The sequence below is a fragment of the Vicugna pacos genome, unplaced genomic scaffold (assembly GCF_048564905.1).
Source record: "Vicugna pacos unplaced genomic scaffold, VicPac4 scaffold_19, whole genome shotgun sequence".
Lineage (NCBI taxonomy): Eukaryota > Metazoa > Chordata > Mammalia > Artiodactyla > Camelidae > Vicugna > Vicugna pacos.
In genome coordinates, this window is record NW_027328740.1 from 25130847 (window position 1) to 25147445 (window position 16599).

At 49.3% G+C, this 16599-nt stretch overlaps 1 long non-coding RNA gene across 1 annotated transcript; it reads left to right on the forward strand.

Annotated features, from left to right (window-relative positions):
• Nucleotides 1-485: 485 nt before the first annotated feature.
• Nucleotides 486-12707, forward strand: LOC140693341 (uncharacterized). Its single transcript, XR_012069091.1, has 10 exons — nt 486-720; nt 839-930; nt 4154-4240; nt 4575-4734; nt 5828-5915; nt 7646-7774; nt 8118-8250; nt 8638-8691; nt 10928-11037; nt 12433-12707. It is a non-coding gene; the product is annotated as an uncharacterized lncRNA (long non-coding RNA).
• The last annotated feature ends 3892 nt before the right edge of the window (nt 12708-16599 follow it).

Consider the following 16599-nt stretch of genomic DNA (forward strand, 5'->3'; position numbering starts at 1 on the left):
TATTGAACAGGCTGCTTATGTACGTTTGGAGGACCAGGTTCAAGGACTCAGCATCCCTCCAGGACAATAGCCTCAAGAGAAGAACAGACAGAGCAGGAGGAGATCTGGGGTTTCTCCCAGGAATGAGGTGGAACAGGGATTTCTGCAGATTTGCAAGGAGTCCCCGACCACTGAGCATGGGGTTACAGCCCCACGAGCCCCTGTCATGTTTGGCTTGGGCTCTGGTTCTGGCCTGCTCATGTATTCTTCCAGCAGAGTTCCAGAAACTCAGAGGGTGGACTTAGAGGGGCTGCGTTTGGAACCTAGTGAGGAGTTGGAGGGTCCTTTATATTGAGTCCCTTCATCCTAATCACCGTAGCTGAAGCCCAACACCCCCCAGGCCCCCATGGTTGCCGTGGAGGGAGAACAAGCCTGGCAGGCGACCTAGGGGTCCCACTACTGTGTCCTTCCCTTGTCTTCGTTCCCTTTCACCCCGGAAGGTGTGATTGTCTCGTGTCATGGTGGCCTCCACAATGTCCCTCCCAGTAATCTCTCTTCTCCATCAGGTGGGGTTCCCAACCCCGCTCAGCCTTCTCTGCATGGATGCTGAAGGACCAGGCCCACCTGAAGTTCTGAGCTCGAGCAGTAAGGTGGAAACAAAGCAACCAATGGAAAAAAGAAGCAAGTGATTGTGGCAAAGCTCCCCACCACAGAGAAGCTGCCCTGAGTGGAAGGGAGAGTGTGGGCATGCCCGTTTGTTTCCTATCTCCCAGTGCTCTTAGCTTTCTTATTGCCTACCTGCATGGTTACAACAAAATGATCTGCAAAACTGAAAATATTTACTCTCTCGCTTTTACAGAAAAGGCTGGCCAGCCTCTGGTCCGGTACCAGGCAAGAGATTGGAGTTCCTTTCCAGTTTGGAAACATCTTGGCAGGCCCAGGTTTGCAAAGGTCTTTAAGAGTAGTTACGGAGTTTTGCTTTTAAACTTTTTACGGCTCTATATACTTGTGAGATGTGGTTGTGATGTATAATTCTGAGTCGGGATTTTCTCAAACTGTTTCTCACTTCTTATACCAGACATTCCTAAATTCCAAGTGGAACTGCATATTAAGGAAGCCATGGAATTTAGCAAAAGGATACAGATCTCATTTCCTTTTAAGCATCGATGTACCTCCATCATGGCAGTATTTGTTATGTGTTATTGATAGGGTAACTAAGTAGTAAACAGATTAATAGAAAATAGGGGATTTTAGGTACACAGGTTCATCTTTTCAACATTGTTTGTAATATTTGCAGTTTAAGATGACCATTCCTGAGAAACAGGCAGCCTCTTAGAATGAAATAGCATTTCCTCTGAACCATAATTAATTTTTATTTTGTAGACAGCAGGAAGGGTAATAACACGTCACACATTTGGGGACGTCAAAGAGAAAATGTAACTTTCTGGGAGCGCACTCCCCCGCCTCCCCCTGCCCTTTTTACTGTCCCATTCTCCCTGGAAGGCTCTTTCTTATCTTCTGCTCATGGCTCCAGTAACTCTTTCTTCCTCCTTGTTCCTCAGCTGGTAAGGTTAGTTTTCTACTTTGAACAAGCAAACAAGCCAACAGAAGAGAAATTTCACAAGCAACTCCCAGCACATCCGCTCGCCTTCTGATGTCTGTGACCTCACTCTCGGTGCCCCACCGCTTATTAAAAGTGGCATCGAAAGCCAGTTCCTCCAAAAGTCCCCGAGGCCCCATCCCTCCCATCTTCTCTGGGTTGTCACTCCCAAAACCATCCTCTCTTTCACTGCCTCATCTATTTTGTTCTCCTGCTAGTTGGCACCATCAGTATATAAACGTCCATCCTCTTAAACCAACAGCACTCCTTGACCCTAATTCACCCCCACCAATTGCCACCCTGTGTCTTTGCAGCAAATCTTTAAGGAGTTGTTTAAACTCACTGTCTGCATCTTCTCTTGAGCCATCCCCTTTTACAACCATTCTGGCTTTTCGCCTGATCCCTCGCTCTATGGAAACTGCCCTGTCAAGGCCATCAGTGACCCCATGTTGCTAAATATAGTGGTCAATTTTGACTCCTCATCATGCTTGGCCCCTCGGCAGCATTTGACCCAGCTCTTCCATCCCTCCTACCCCGTGTTCCTGCTTCACTCAACCCCCAGCCCATCTCTCTGTCTGTTTCTGCTTTTGGCCTGCTGGCTGGTCCTTTGCCAATGTCTCCTGTTTTTTCCAAACATATACTGTGGGTGTTCCCCAGGGTGGGTTCCTGGGCCTCTCCTCTCTCTCTCTGCTATTCCTTTGGTGGAAGCAACCCAGCCTTGGAAATTGGCATGCCATCAATTTCTCAATTTCTCCAAAATTCCCTGATTTCCCCTTTCCATCTGAGCCTTTATCCCTGAGACTCACATCACATTCTTTTCCTTTCATTCATCTTGCTTTCACATTCATACATATGTTCTACTATGAAATTACTTTTCCAAATTTTGAATCAGTACATATATATCATGTAAAATGCTCAAATATGTATTATTTCCACTAAGATGCTAATTCTACCTTAGAACATTTCTGCACTTCTGTATTTATGTGAATAAAGCGAATAGTATTTCTACAAGCCTCATAGTTAAACACTGTTAGTTTGGGGCTATTATGTAACATGAAATAATGGTACATCAACATAGTCGTTTTTCATTTATTTTTATGTAACACCGAGATGAGGTTTTTGCCCTGAAGACTGGTTTTATTGAAATTTTACCTACGTTACGGACAGTCAGTTTATGTGAAAGCCCTCATTTCTCCCCTTTTTGATATATGCTCCATTTGGCTATATATAACATATAACTTGGCATGAAACAAAATTCCCAAATCATTCACATAATACAATTAATATGTTTAATTATATTTTTTAAATGTTAAAAAGAAAAAGAAAACAGATTCCTCTACCTATTAGGCACTTCTGTGGCAATATGTAACACACCCCTTAACCATGACATTGAAGAACTGAGCTGATACCAGCCCCTTTCCACCTGCTCAGCCCCACCTTTTCCCATCCCCTTTCCCATCCGGAGAGGACATCCCTCCCATTGTCCAGGCCCAGATGTTGGAACCATGTCCTTTCTCTCTCTTTCTTTTACACTCACAGACAGCAAATCCAGCTTGTTAGAAAATTCTGGATATTCTGTCTTAATTAAATACCTGCTCTCTGCTCCCCGCCCTCCTAAGAGCCACCTTCAGCCTTTCCTGGATACCAATAGCCTTCTGTTTCCATCTTTGCTTTCCTACAATCTCTCATCCACACAGAGTCAGAGGGAGCCTGTAAAAACATACATTGGGGGTGGTGGGTGTTGCTCAGTGGTAGGGCGCATGCTTAGCATGCTTGAGATCCTGGGTTCAATCACCAGCACATTTCATTAAAATAAATAAATTACTTCCCCCCAAAAAACACAAACACAAAAGCATAAGTTGGACTACATCACCCCTCCCCTCAAAACTCACTAAACGGGTCACCATGTCATTAGGAGCCAAAGTCGTCACAAAGGCCTCAGGACCCGGCGTGCTCTGCCTCTCTGCCCACACTCTCCCCCTCACTCTGGGGGCCTCTGGCTCCGGCTCTTCCTTCTTCCTCCGGATCTATTCTGCTTCAAGTTCATTACTCCGTGAGATCTGCCAGGATTGCCTTATTCTCTCCTGCCTGCCTCCCACCCCACCGCCATCACCCGAGTTTGCTCATATCACTCTTTTTTAAAAATTTATCCAAACTCTTGCTACCCCAACATGCTGCCTGTTTCCTCTGCTAAAATTCTGAGCCCCCATGATGGGGAGTCATGTCTATTTTGTTGACTGATAAAGCCCGAGAGCCTTGGGAACGGTCTAGTTAGGAGATTCCCGTATGTAGTAGGAGCTTATACACATTTGCTGAATGAATGTAGATGCCCTGGTCCAATCCGATGGAGCACTTCTGTGATGTGCTCAAAGAATAACTCTCCTTTCCACCTGAGAGGGAGTGACAACTTCCTTGGTGATTAAAGGCAAGAATTTTTTGCTTTATGCTGTTAACCTTAGGCGGGGAGACTGGGGGATCTTCATATATATTTTTAAATTTGGTTCACTCTGCAGTTGGTCTTTGGTCTCTGTATAATTTTGAGAAACTCTTTATGAGTGATCATTCTTTGATCAGATTGAACAGGTTCCAGGGGGAAGGACCAAGCCTGTCCCATCAGCCATTCTATGTGTCTTGTCCTGGGACCCAGTGGATGCTCAGCATGTAAGTGAACCGAGAGGAGTGAGTGAAGAGATGGGAGCATCTCATTATTGTGGCGGATCTCTGTCCAATGCCTTGAGATTTGGGGAAGGGTTTACGAGTGCAGAAGGGAGAGGTCAGGTCCTCTGTGCTTTTCCTGAGTGCCCTGGCCTTACCCATTCCCCCAGCCCCATCTGGGCAGCGAAGCCAAGGAGCTGGGCCACCAGGGGTTGTGCTGATCAATAATCCACCTTCACCCCAATTCCGGGGGTAGGTACACATGGTTGTAGACACTGGAGTCAGGTCCTTGGAGGAATTCCTCACCGAACTATGTTTTGGACCTTTTATTTTTCTCTAGAACCTCCAGCTGAAGAAGATTGTTTTAGACACATGAAAGTTGAGGACACCTTCTGTCCCCTCACAACCCAGGTGGGGCTGGGAGTCTGCTGTTTCTATAGCCGGTGGGCTCGTGTTGATTTGGGCATCCCTGTGCCTGAATTCCTGCAGTACACTCGGTGGTAAGGTTGGGGGTGCCTGGCAGGGAGGGAAGCGGGTTGGGAGACTGTACAGCTGGGCTGATGTTAACCTGGGGTGAGCGGGAGCTTGCTGATGCATGGCATCTCGGGGCAGGGAACTCTCCACACTCAAGAGGGGTTCCCACTCCCGCAGGGTCCCTTTGATCAGGGTGCTGGGCTGTCAGGGGACCACAGGGGTCCCAGTGAGGATTAGGGTGCCTTCAGGCAATGGGAAGTGTGGGGTCCAGTGGCAATTCAATTAACTGTGCACCCAAACCCAGCCCCCACCTCTTTCAGCCTGTTTCCTAATCTGCAAAACTGGAATGTTATTAAACATCTCACGGGGTCATTGATGGGCTGGGACAGACTAGACAGTCAGGAGCTGGAATTCCTCTGTCCCCTGATTGTTTGCCTTCTTTCTGACTATTTGCTCTCACAAGCTCAGTCTCTCTGTCTCTCGCTCTTTCACTTCTAAGTGTCTCTCATGCTCTGGTTTCATTTGATTTCCAACCACCGCCCCTCCCCTCCGCCAAACTCCAGATGAGTGAACTTGATTTCTATGTGTCAGTTCCAAATTCCCAGGAAAGATGCTCTGTCACCTCTGGATCTGCTGTCCAACACATGAGTTGTGGCCAGAGGAGCGAGTCCTTCTGGGACCAGCAGAGGGTCTCTGCCGAGCCCCCAGCCACCACTGTGGGAGCACATAGCTCTCCGTGGAGGAAGTACTGGCTGTGACCTTGTGTCACTAAGTGTGAATTTATGTCTTCTCTTGAACCACCTTCATCCTCCTAAACAAAGATGAAAATTAAACACTCCCGGGATTTGTGTCATGGAACACTCAGGGTGGGGGCTAATGGGGCTGGAATTTCTGCTGTATTTAAGGGGCTACACTGAATCCCCAACGAGAGCCTACAAAGGGAACAGCACCGGCCCCACCCGGCACTTAGGGCGCTGAGTCTGCGTGACGTTGAGCCAGGCTTCTGACCACAGCTCAGGGGTCTGGTCTGACCAGTTAGCCTTTGAAACCAACCAGCTTTGGATTCCTCAATCCCACCCTGAGGTTTTACCTGAACCATCAGCTTCTGTATCTCTGAAGACAGATGCTGAGGACCCTTCACGTAAGCCGTTCGCACAGCCCTGTTCAGGCCTTTGTGCTGCACGGTCTGCCCGGCGAGCTGACCGAGGTTGGTATTTTACTGATGTTAGAAGTAGTCTGGTTTCCCGATGTACTGTTTCACTGAACAAGCAACAGAAGCCACTTCTCGCTGATAAAAGCAGAAAAGGGACATAATGAAAAGATACTGGGAGGGTGTGTGGAGTGGCCAGGACCGGAGCCAACCCAGGAGCTGTAGGAGGTGTTAGGGAGCCCCAGGCACCAGGCTGGGAGGGGTGCTACCGGGCCCCCTGCCACCCCAGAAGGGACCCCCCTCCACCCGACCCTCCACCTCACTCACTGCAGGTTCATGTCCCGGCAGGGCCAGGTCACACTGAAGCCACCAGCACACACCTCAGTTGGGGAGCTGGCCCCGTCTGAGCTGCGGGCGTGCCTGGTGTGGGGAGAGGCCCAGTTAGAGGAAGGCAGTTCCCCTACTGTTCCGAGTTAAGGTGCAAGTCAGTGCCCATCACTCAGGAGAGCCAGGCTGGACGGACCTCATTGTGGTGACTAGGCTGTCTGAGTTCACTTATTACTTTCTACGTTTGAAGGCCCTGGAGGGAGAAAAAGTGAAGGTTCTAGTACTTATTTTGTGTTTCCCACGTACCAGGTGTGGTAAGCAAGCCACTTCAGACAAGGCCCGGAGCAACCACGTAAATAGGCCACGGAGCAAGTCGTGCAGTCAGGCCTCTGTGGTCCCGAAACCCGTGTGCCCATCCGCTCCATAGTTACCAGTGGAAACTAGGGGGATTTATGGGACTGTGTGCTCCTGTGGGGGCTGGGATATGTGTGTTTAAGTCCACATCTTCAGAAACTCGGCTAGAACCACAGCCACTGATTGCACGGTGGCAGAGGAAGGGAGGATTCCAGCCTCTGGTCCAGCTCGTGTGGAGCTCAGAAGTTCTTCCTCCTGTCCTGAAAATAACACCAGATCTGAGGGAGCTGCAAACCCACTGCTCTTCTTAGATCCCAGAAGACTGAGAGGGAAAGCTGCTCCCAACTCAGAGAGGTTGCAAAGGGAACAGCGGGCAGGCTTGGAGAGTCACAGCTCCCAAGGCAGAACCTGCTTTTGTAAGAACCCTGGGGGCAGGCAGATTTAACAGGTCCCTGAGGCCAGCAGGAGGCTCAGTGTGGGGAAATCAGAGTGTGACAAGTCCAGGGGGCCAGTCAGAGGGGCCCCATGCTCTTTTTCATGTATTTTACATCCAGGACCGTGTCCTGTTCTCAGAATGAAGGTCAGAGGATAACTCCTCATGCTTCCTGCCTGGAGAGGAGAAAATAACTGTATTGAAATACACCCAGAACATTCTGTTTCATTGGGGGAAGTTGTTTTTTGTTTGTTTTTTTAATGAGAAATTATTTTACCAGAGCCTAACCAACCTGGGAGAAGGGAAATCCCTTCTGTGTCACCCAAATTGGGGTGGGGGGAAAGAGACACACTTGTGGAGGTCACAGCTCAGGGCACAGGCTCAATGAGAACTAATCACAGGACTGCAGATGCCCTGCTCTGTCCCGCTCCCCCAACACCTTACCTCCATGTCAGTAGGGCCCGTGTGTAATAACAGGAATAATACTAACAGAAGTAAATGTCTCAGGAGTGTCTAGGGAAAACCCAAAGACAGCGGGGAGATGAAAACAAGGACACACAGGCTGTTTTAGCCTCTCACACCAATAGCTGTAGCAAACTACACACAGCCCAGCCCCAGTAGATAAACAGACAACCTCACAGAAGAAATTATTTATTTTGGTTCTCTTACCCAGTGCATTCCATGGTGCATCCTCGCCTAGAATTGAGTGGAAGCAAGTCCATCTCAGAAGGGACATAACTGAAGAGGGATGGCTTCCCAGACTCTGAGGGGCAGAGAGAGCACCAGCCTGGGTTAGAGAAAGGTGAGGGGTGGGGTAGGGTGTGGGCTGCCTTCTTCCCCATATAAGGAACCTTCCTGAGGCCAGCACAGTAGGAGGGAGGGCCATGGGGTGGAAGCAGCCAGACTTCATCCTGAGAACTGTTGGGATGCCTCAAAGGGACCATTCAGGTGCCCAAACTGGGCCCTGATTGAGGGAGCCAGTCGGTCTGACTCAGAGCCCAGGACTGAGGTGGGCTCACAGCAGGCCGGTATTACTTGGCCGGATCCATTTCACTTCTCCGAAGCCCTGTGTAAAACATGAAGCGTGGACGGCCTGGTGAGCACAGCTCTGCCCTCAAGACCGGTTTCAACTCCTCTCTTCCCAGAGAACAGCATCTCTGAACCCGTCCTGGGTGACCTCACAGAGATCACCCTAGTGGCCCAGGCTAGTGACCGGGAACATGTACCTTCCTGCAGGCAACCCCTGACGTCCACTGATGCATCATATACTGGCAAAGAGTGAGTCACTGTGCATTGGTCTAACAGCAGAGACTCTGCCAAAGGCCCAAGAGGTGGTGTGTGGGACATGCAGGGGTGCAGGAGTGTAAGCAGTGCAAAAGTGTAACTGGTGACAGGGGTGCAGGGGCTGTGGAGGGCGCAGGCATTTCAGGGGATGTGGGGGTGGAGGGATGCAGAATTGCAGAGAGTAGCAGGGGTGCAGAGGTGCAGGGAGTGTAGGGATGCAGGGAGGTGCTCAGGGACCTGGCCAGGATAAGAAGGCAAGTGCACATCCTTGCAGTCAGCCTGACCCCGGTGGGCTATTGCAATGCTTTTGGGCGGCGGCGGCGGCGGTGGCGGTTGGGAGGCTGCCCGGGCAAGCCGATCGATTTCTTCTCTTCCCTGCAGCCTGGCCTGGGGTGGGGCTTGGCCGCCGGAGATTCGCCAGATGTTGCACTCCAGGTAAGCTTGCTCCTGGGAGGTGGGGCGGTTAGGTCAGAGGGCGGTGGCAGCGGCAGAGGGGCGGAGCGGGCCTACCCCTGGCGAACGGGTGGAATAGCTGCCTTGTCCCGGCTGCTGGGCCTGGGAGCGGCCTCTTCTTCCCCAGGTCGCCGGACACTCCTGTCCCACTCAGCTTGCTGAGTGCGGAGTGGGGGCGGGGCCGTTAAGGTGCGGGACCCACGGGGGGAGGGAGGCTGCCGCGGGGGAGCCGATCAATTCGCTCCGCTCTCCCCAGAGGCGGAGCCAGGGGCGGCTTCTGCTGCCCTAGAGGCGGGACGCGGGTCTCCAGATGAACTTGCTCCTGGGAGGCGGCGGCGGAGGCGGCAGGGGCAGGGGATGTGTTCCAGGGAGTTGCTCCATTTCTTCTCTCCCCCACGGCCTGGCTTGTGGGCGACGTCTGCCGCCGGAGATTTGCCTGAGGTCCGACTCCAGGTGAGCTTGCTCCTGGGAGATGGGTGCGGTGCGGTCAGGGGGCTGGTAAGGTGGTGGCTGCAGGCATAGGGAGGCTGCCCCGGAGGAGACTGTGGATTAGCTCCATGTCTGCACCGCGTGGCCTGAAGGCGGCCTCTGCTGCTCCAGGTCCCGGGACACCCCTGTCCCACTTTGCCTGCTGGGGGCGGGAGGCAGGGTAGTCAGGGTGCAGGGGTGGCGGTGGTCGGGGGCCTGCAGCGGGGGAGCGGACCATTTGCTCCCATCTTCCCCGCGTCTTGTCCTGGGGGCGGTCGCTGTTGCCCTGTGTTATGAGACGCGTGTATCCTAGTCGGCCTGACCCCGGGAGTTGGACTTGGTACTTTGGGGGTGGTGGCAGCAGCGGCAGGTTTTCCCATGGAACTTGTCCATTTGCTCCCACTTCCCCCCATGGTTTGCCCTGGGGGCGGTCCCTGTTGTCCCAAGTTCGTCGGACGTCCATCTCCAGGTCAGCCTGCTCCCTAGAGGAGGCCACTGTGAGGTCATGGGCAAGAGTGGTGGCTGCTGCGGGGGTAGGGGCTGCCTTGGGGAGCTGGTGGATTGGCTCCCGTCTCCCCGATGGCCTGGTGTGGGAGTGGCCTCTCCTGCCCCAGGTCACCAGACGCACCTGTCCCACTCAGCCTGCTGGGGGAGGGGCGCCCTGGGCGGTGCCTTTAAGGTGCGGGGGTGGCGATGGCGGGGGTAGAAGACCTGCAGCGCGGAGCCTGTCAATTTGCTCTCCTCTTCCCCGTGACCAATCCTGGGGGCGTCCTCTGCTGCCCAAGAAGCCGGATGCCCGTCTCCAGGTCAGCTTGCTCCTGGGAGACGGGCCCGATGCGGTCAAGGGGCAGAGGCAGTTGCGACGGCCGGCTGCCCCGCCTAATGGGGCCACTTCTCCTCTCCCCTGACCTGGCCTGGGGACGTCCTCTCTGGCGCAAGATTCGCCTGACACCCCACACCTGGTCTGATTGCTCCTGGAAGGTGGGCGCGGTGAGATCAGGAGGTGGAGAGGACAGGGGCTGCCCCTGGAGAGCTGGAGGATAAGCTCCAATCTCTCTGCAGGCCTGACGTGGGGGCGGCCTCTGCTGCCCCTCGTTCCCAGGTCACACTTCTTCGGGTCATATTTCCCCGGGGTTGCGGTAGGGTGCGGGGGCGTCGGGGTGTTGGCGGGGGTATGGAGCCTGCCGCTCGGGAGCTGGGGGTTTAGCTCCCATCTTTTCCGCAGATTGGCCTGTGGGCAGCCTCTGTTGCTCCAGGTCGCAAAGCAATTTCTCTGACAGCTTAGCCACCGGAGGTGGGCAGGATGGGCTGAGAGGGCTGAGGCAGCCGCCAAGGCAGCGACGGAGGGGGCTGTCCCTGGCCAGCTGGTCAATTTGTTCCCATCTCAACCTTTGCTGCCCCAGTTTCGCAGAACGCCCTTCTCCAGTTTATTCTTCTCCAGGGAGGTGGGCGCAGTGCATGCAGCCCGAGGTCTGGGCTCTCCCTTGGGAGGGGCAGAACTCTCTTGTTCTCCTTTGTCTTTATTCTTCAGCGAAGTGGTTACTGGACGCAATTCTTAATTCTGAGAAAGTGTAGCCTGTGTTATGGAAGAGCTGCTGGACAGTGAGGTTTCTGGGTGGATTTTCACATCAGCTGATGCCCCAGGCAGGCAGGAAAGCTATTACTCAGAGCTTCTTAGTCTGGGGTTGGGGATGGCCCCGCCATCCTCACCATGCTTTTTAAAAATGTGTTACTCCCCTCTTTTTCCTAGGTGACATTTTAGGTTATTGGGTCTCAGATTGCTGACACACTCATCCCTGTTCTCAGACATCTTTTAAACTTGGGTGAAGTGATAAGTAGGGGAAGATGATTTACTGAAAGGTAAGAATACTTAAATTCGCATTAAAGCTACATTCTGTCAATCTTTCTAAAATGATTTTCCTCTGATTCTAAATCCACGACCTAGTGAATGTTGTACTCCTGTGTAAATTATTGATCTTCACATCACATTTGTTGAGTGGTCAACGAGATTTGTTAATTAGATTATTCCTGAAAGGAAAAGTTCAGGCTTTTCAGAATTCCTTGTCTGATGTCACCCAGGCAGTCACAGTAGAAGACAGAGCTGATATAAAAATCCCTCAGCTGCCTGAACTGCAAAGCTTCTGGGATTACTGATCCCTGAAATGCAGGTGACTCTTGATGATAATCTGGGGGATGGTTTAAATGATCAGATTCTTCCAGTCCTATAAATGGGTTCCGTGGCCCCAGCCCCGGGAGAACTGGACATAAGGGCCATATCGTGTGTGGTGGGATGGGAAGGCAAGGTGTAAGAGCTGGAATCACTGAGATTCCACACTCGCTAAACACAGTCTCCAGAGCCTAATTGTTGTCAGGTTCTGTTCTGGATTTGAGAGTGTGTTCATACATGATTCTTGCCCTTCTGGAGTCACTGCCTGGGTGGAAGTAACCTTTACATAGATCTGTGGAGGATGACATTTAAGTAGATGGACTGTTATGGTTCTCAATGTGCCCAGGCTTGCTCTTCCAGGCACTCGTGGGACTAACGCGAGTCATGTTATTCACTCATTCACTGATTTATTACCCTTGAATTGATCACTCGTCCCACAGTAAGTGAAACAAGGTAACAGGAAGCTGAGTTTTGTCCCCTCTCCTATCACTGATTGTTTTTCAGTCGGGCGCCCTGCGTATGCATTGTGAAACGGTGGTATTTCGTGCCCAATGGGGCAGCACTGTCAGTTCTGAGAATCAGGGGAGACACATGGGTAGGACAGCACCCTGACACACATGGCACCCCCCATCCCGTGAGACAGAATTGTCGATGCTCAGGTGACCCGATGTAGACTGCGGTGCTAAACCTGAGCATGTTTAGTTATCCTGGTGGCTATGAAAATACAGACTACCAGTCGCTACCTCTGGAGACTCTGAGGGTGTGCACCCCAGGATTCTGCATTTTAAGAAGCACTTTAACGAATCCTGATGAAGAGATCTGAGTGTCCCACGGAGAAACACTGGTGTGCGAGGCACCAATATTGAGGATTCTCAGGGAACGATGTCTTTTTAGGATGGTCCATGGGCCCTCACTTTAGACTTTTGCCTTGGGTTTAATTGTATGTGTTCAGAAGTGATGTCTTTCAATTCCAGTGCATGTCAGCATGCTCTGTGCAGGGATTTACTCTCAGTAGATGGCAAAAACTATGATTCTTCCGGTCACCGAGCTACACTGTGAACGATATTTTATTTTGGTTTTCTTTGTAGCAATGCAGAGTCTCCCGAGAAGAGATTTAGACTCAACAGCTTTGTGTCAGACTTTGGAAGACCGCTGCTGCCCAAGGTGTTCTCTGGCAGTGCAATGACGAATCTAGGTCCCTCTTTCACTGCTACATCAATGAAGTGGACCACTTGGACAAGGCCAAAGCTGGTATCCCTACCATAGCCCTTTACAGTGTTATTCGGCTCCAGGAAGCCATCAGATGCAGCAGGTGGCCAGAGGAGGAGCCGAACAGACTCATGAAATGTGACATCCCCAACTTTATCAACACGGACCAGAACTCTGCCTTTGTGGAAGATGATTTCCTGATTTTGTAACTACCGATTGTTCTAGAAAATAAGCCAGTTGCCCAGAACTCACACAAAGACTTGAATTGAGAAACGTGCTTTCTCAGGTATCTTTCTGAAGATGTGAAGTCTGTCTTTGTATGGAAGGAAGTCCCCTTTCACAAAACTGAATGTGTTTGTGTCTGAGAGAGGGAAATGGAGACAGAAAGACGAAGAAGCAGAAGAGAGCCCCCTCAGAAGAGATCTAGTTAAGGTGAGTTTTTGTGCCTTTAAAAAACATTTGGGGTTTTAGGGGGAACAAAGTATTTACACTGTCTTATTCTCCTCATTGGAAACCTTGGCCCCGTCGTCAGAGTCAGCGGCCTTGAACGGGGGTTGCACGCTGCGTTTCATCTGGCACTGCCACTTCCACGCTCTGCCTTTAGCACGTTGCTTTGCCTGTCAGGGTTGCCACCCTTTTAACTGTAAGGTGAGGAGTCTGGAGTAGATGACCCACCCCAGCTCTGCTGTTTTGCAAATTTCTGATTTCGTATTCGGATGAGTCTGGGATACACCCAGAGCAGTATAAACCAGGCCCTACCTCCTGCCTATTGCTGGGGCATCCCTCAGGTCTGTGCCTTCTACTCAACCCTTTACTGAGCCCAGCTTTTGTCAGGAGCCCAAGTGCCTACCGGGATGGCAGGGGACTTGTCTTTCGTGGTCACGGTGGCCAAGAATTCTATTGGTGTGCTGAAACAACTCTTCTGAGATCCTCCACCCACCCCTGCTCAAACCTAATGACAGCACTACGGTTCCTTTCCTAGGAGGAGAATCAATCCATGGTGCATTTTATGACAATCCTGTCCCCAGGGATGCACGGAAGTTTATCAGCTGAGTGAGGGGAGGTGCCTCTGTGTCCCTGTATCTCTGTCTGCTGACAGTTCGCTGCCACCGGCTACTGAACAAGAAAAGTGCTATTCACCATGTTGTGTGTTTTCCAAATGTGTAGGTGATGGTCTTGTGGCTCGTGCGTGGGCTTTGATTTGGGATGGTGAAGGGCTTATAAATACCTCATCAACATGTATTCGAGGTGGCCTGGTGCCACACAGATTTGATTCATGAAGGCATCAAGCCTGCACACTGGTTTGGAAACAACTTGGTTTTGATCATTCACACTGCGTGCATGACTCGCTGCTAATCTCTGGGTGGTTTTTTCATTTCAGATTTATTCACCCCATGTCTTGCTTAAGCTGAAAAATACATTTATTTCACCAGAATATTCTCTGATTCTTTGTTTACACACATCCAGTTTTTTTAATTCCTTTAAAAATGATTCTGTGTTTATAATGCCTCCTAATTTCTATCATCTCTATGTTGCCAGTGGCCTGAGACATGCACCAGATTTGATGCCGGAACAGTTCCACCAAAAGAAATCCCTTTGCCGTAATATCTTTTGAGGAAAATATTATTCTTTAAGGCTCTAACAGTAAATCGTAGAAGAAAGCATGGAACATTTCTTGTAGTTAATACATGTTCATGCGAAAAGAAATGATATTTTCATTAAACAATGTTGATTTTAATAACTTTTACAAATGTGAACATTATTATTCATAATTTAAGTAACCAGATAAAACCACAGTTATTTATTATGAAGATTGAAAACTATTGACATGGTCTCTTAATTAGAAGTAGCTTTATTAGAAGACTGAAGGGTATTTAAAAGATGGAAAAATACCCATGATGACACCATCATTTTTATTAACTAAATATCAAGAACTGTGCAGGGATAAGATTTAACCCTCTGCAAACTGCCAAGTTAGCATGAGGTAGTTTGTGGATGCTGCCAGAGGACAGGACACTCCCCCAGGATCAGAGACAAAGGACTTCCTGCCAGCACAGCAGGCAGCCTGTGGTTCAAGTTCATATTGGTTCCTGAGTTCCTTTCCTATTGCTGTTGTAACAAAGGACCACAGACTCAGTGGCTTAAAGCAATACACATTCATCTTCTCACTGTTCTAGGGTGCAGTAGTGCAAAGTCAATGTCAGTGGGCTAAAACCAAGGAGTGGCCAAGGCTAAGTTCCACACTGAGGCTCTTGGGAGGGATTCGTCATCCTACCTTTCCCAGCTTGCAGAGGTGCTCACACTCCTTGGCCCAGGGCCCTGTGTCACTGTGACCTCTGCTGCCACTTTACATCTCTGTCTCTGACTATATAGATATAGAGGAAGAGTCTTCTACATCTGGTATGGACCCTTTTTCCTACATGGACATTGTATCCCTATTTATGTGCAGATGAAAACCCCTTCCCTCCAGGGTGCGGTGGCATCAGCTCACAAGATGACCACTCTGGGCTTTAAGTGTCCTCTTTGTATTGTCATCAGGGAACTTCTCTCTCCATAGTTAGCTCTGTGTTAATTTGTTGTTATATTTTACCCAGAATTACTGAAAGTTTTACTTAAAAGGGATCCTAATTAGCTCTGTTTACCTGTTTCCAGAGCTGAAAGCTTCAGTTCTAGAGTATCAGTTTGACTTTTCCTAAAAATACATTCCAGTATATTTCTCTGGTGAAAGTCTCTACCCTGTAATCTATTGTCCCATCATTTCCTTATTTTCTTGAATATATTAAAAGTATTTTATAGCCTTTATTGGTAACTCTGATGCCTACATCACCTGGTGTTTGCATCCTTTGTCTAATGCTCCTTATTCTCATGTTATCTGTCATATAGTCTGGACATGTTGCATGTCTAGAAATTCTTTATTACATGGCAGACATTGCAAATGAAAAATCCATGTTATCTTCCGTGAGAGCTTTTCTACCTTCCCGTTAGGCAGACAGTGTGAGGGACTGATCATGTCACTCCAATCAGGCGCTGAGGTGGATCAGGACTAAAGTGCCTTTTTTCTTAAAACAGCTTTGAGGTATACTTGGCAAAATAATTTTCACACGTTTAAAGTGTACAGCTTAATACGTTTTGACGTAAGTATATCCCCAAGGAACCATGAGCACACTCAAGACAGTGAACATACCCATCACCCACAAAGCTTCTCTCCTGACTTTTGTTGTCCCTCCCTCCCTCCCCGTCTCTTCCCCTGGGAACCATTGATCTGCTTTCTATCACAACATAGTGGTTTGCATTTTCAAGATCCTTATATGAATGGATTCATGCAGTATCTACTCTATGTTGTCTGACTTCTTTCATTCAGTGTAATTATTTTGAGAATCATCTGTGTTGCTGTATTAATAGCTTGTTTGTCTTATAGTAGAGTATTGTTTAGTGCTGAGTTTTTACTGAAGAGTTTATTGTGAGCAGTGTTTGTATAGACCATCATTTCTTTCTGCATTTACTTCTTGATGGATGCATGGGTTATTTACAACTTGTGCTATTATAAATAAAATAGCAGTGAATGTTTGGTTACAAGTCTTTGTATGGACATATGCTTTTCCTTTCTAAAGCACCAGATGAGGAATGTCTGGATTATATGGTACACAGGTGTTTACCTTTTTAAAAGAATCTGTTAAAGACTTTTCCAAAATGGTTGTACTATTGTAAATTCCTCGTGGTGTGTATCAGTTCTGGTTGCTCTACTTCCTTGCCAGCACCTTGTAAGGTCAGTCTTTCTAACTGTATTCATTCTAGTATGTATGTGAACTAGTATCTCACTGTGGTTTTTAAAAGCATTTCTCTAATGACTAATGACACCTTTAATCAGCATCTTTTCATATGCTTATTATCCATCTGGATATCTTTACTGAAGTGTGTTTTCTGGCCTCATTCATTCAGGTGTTTGAATTATTATTGAATTTTGAGACCTCTTTATTCTGGATCAGATACAAAGAGAGACCTTTATCAGATATATGATCTGCAAATAGCTTCTGTCTATGGCTTGT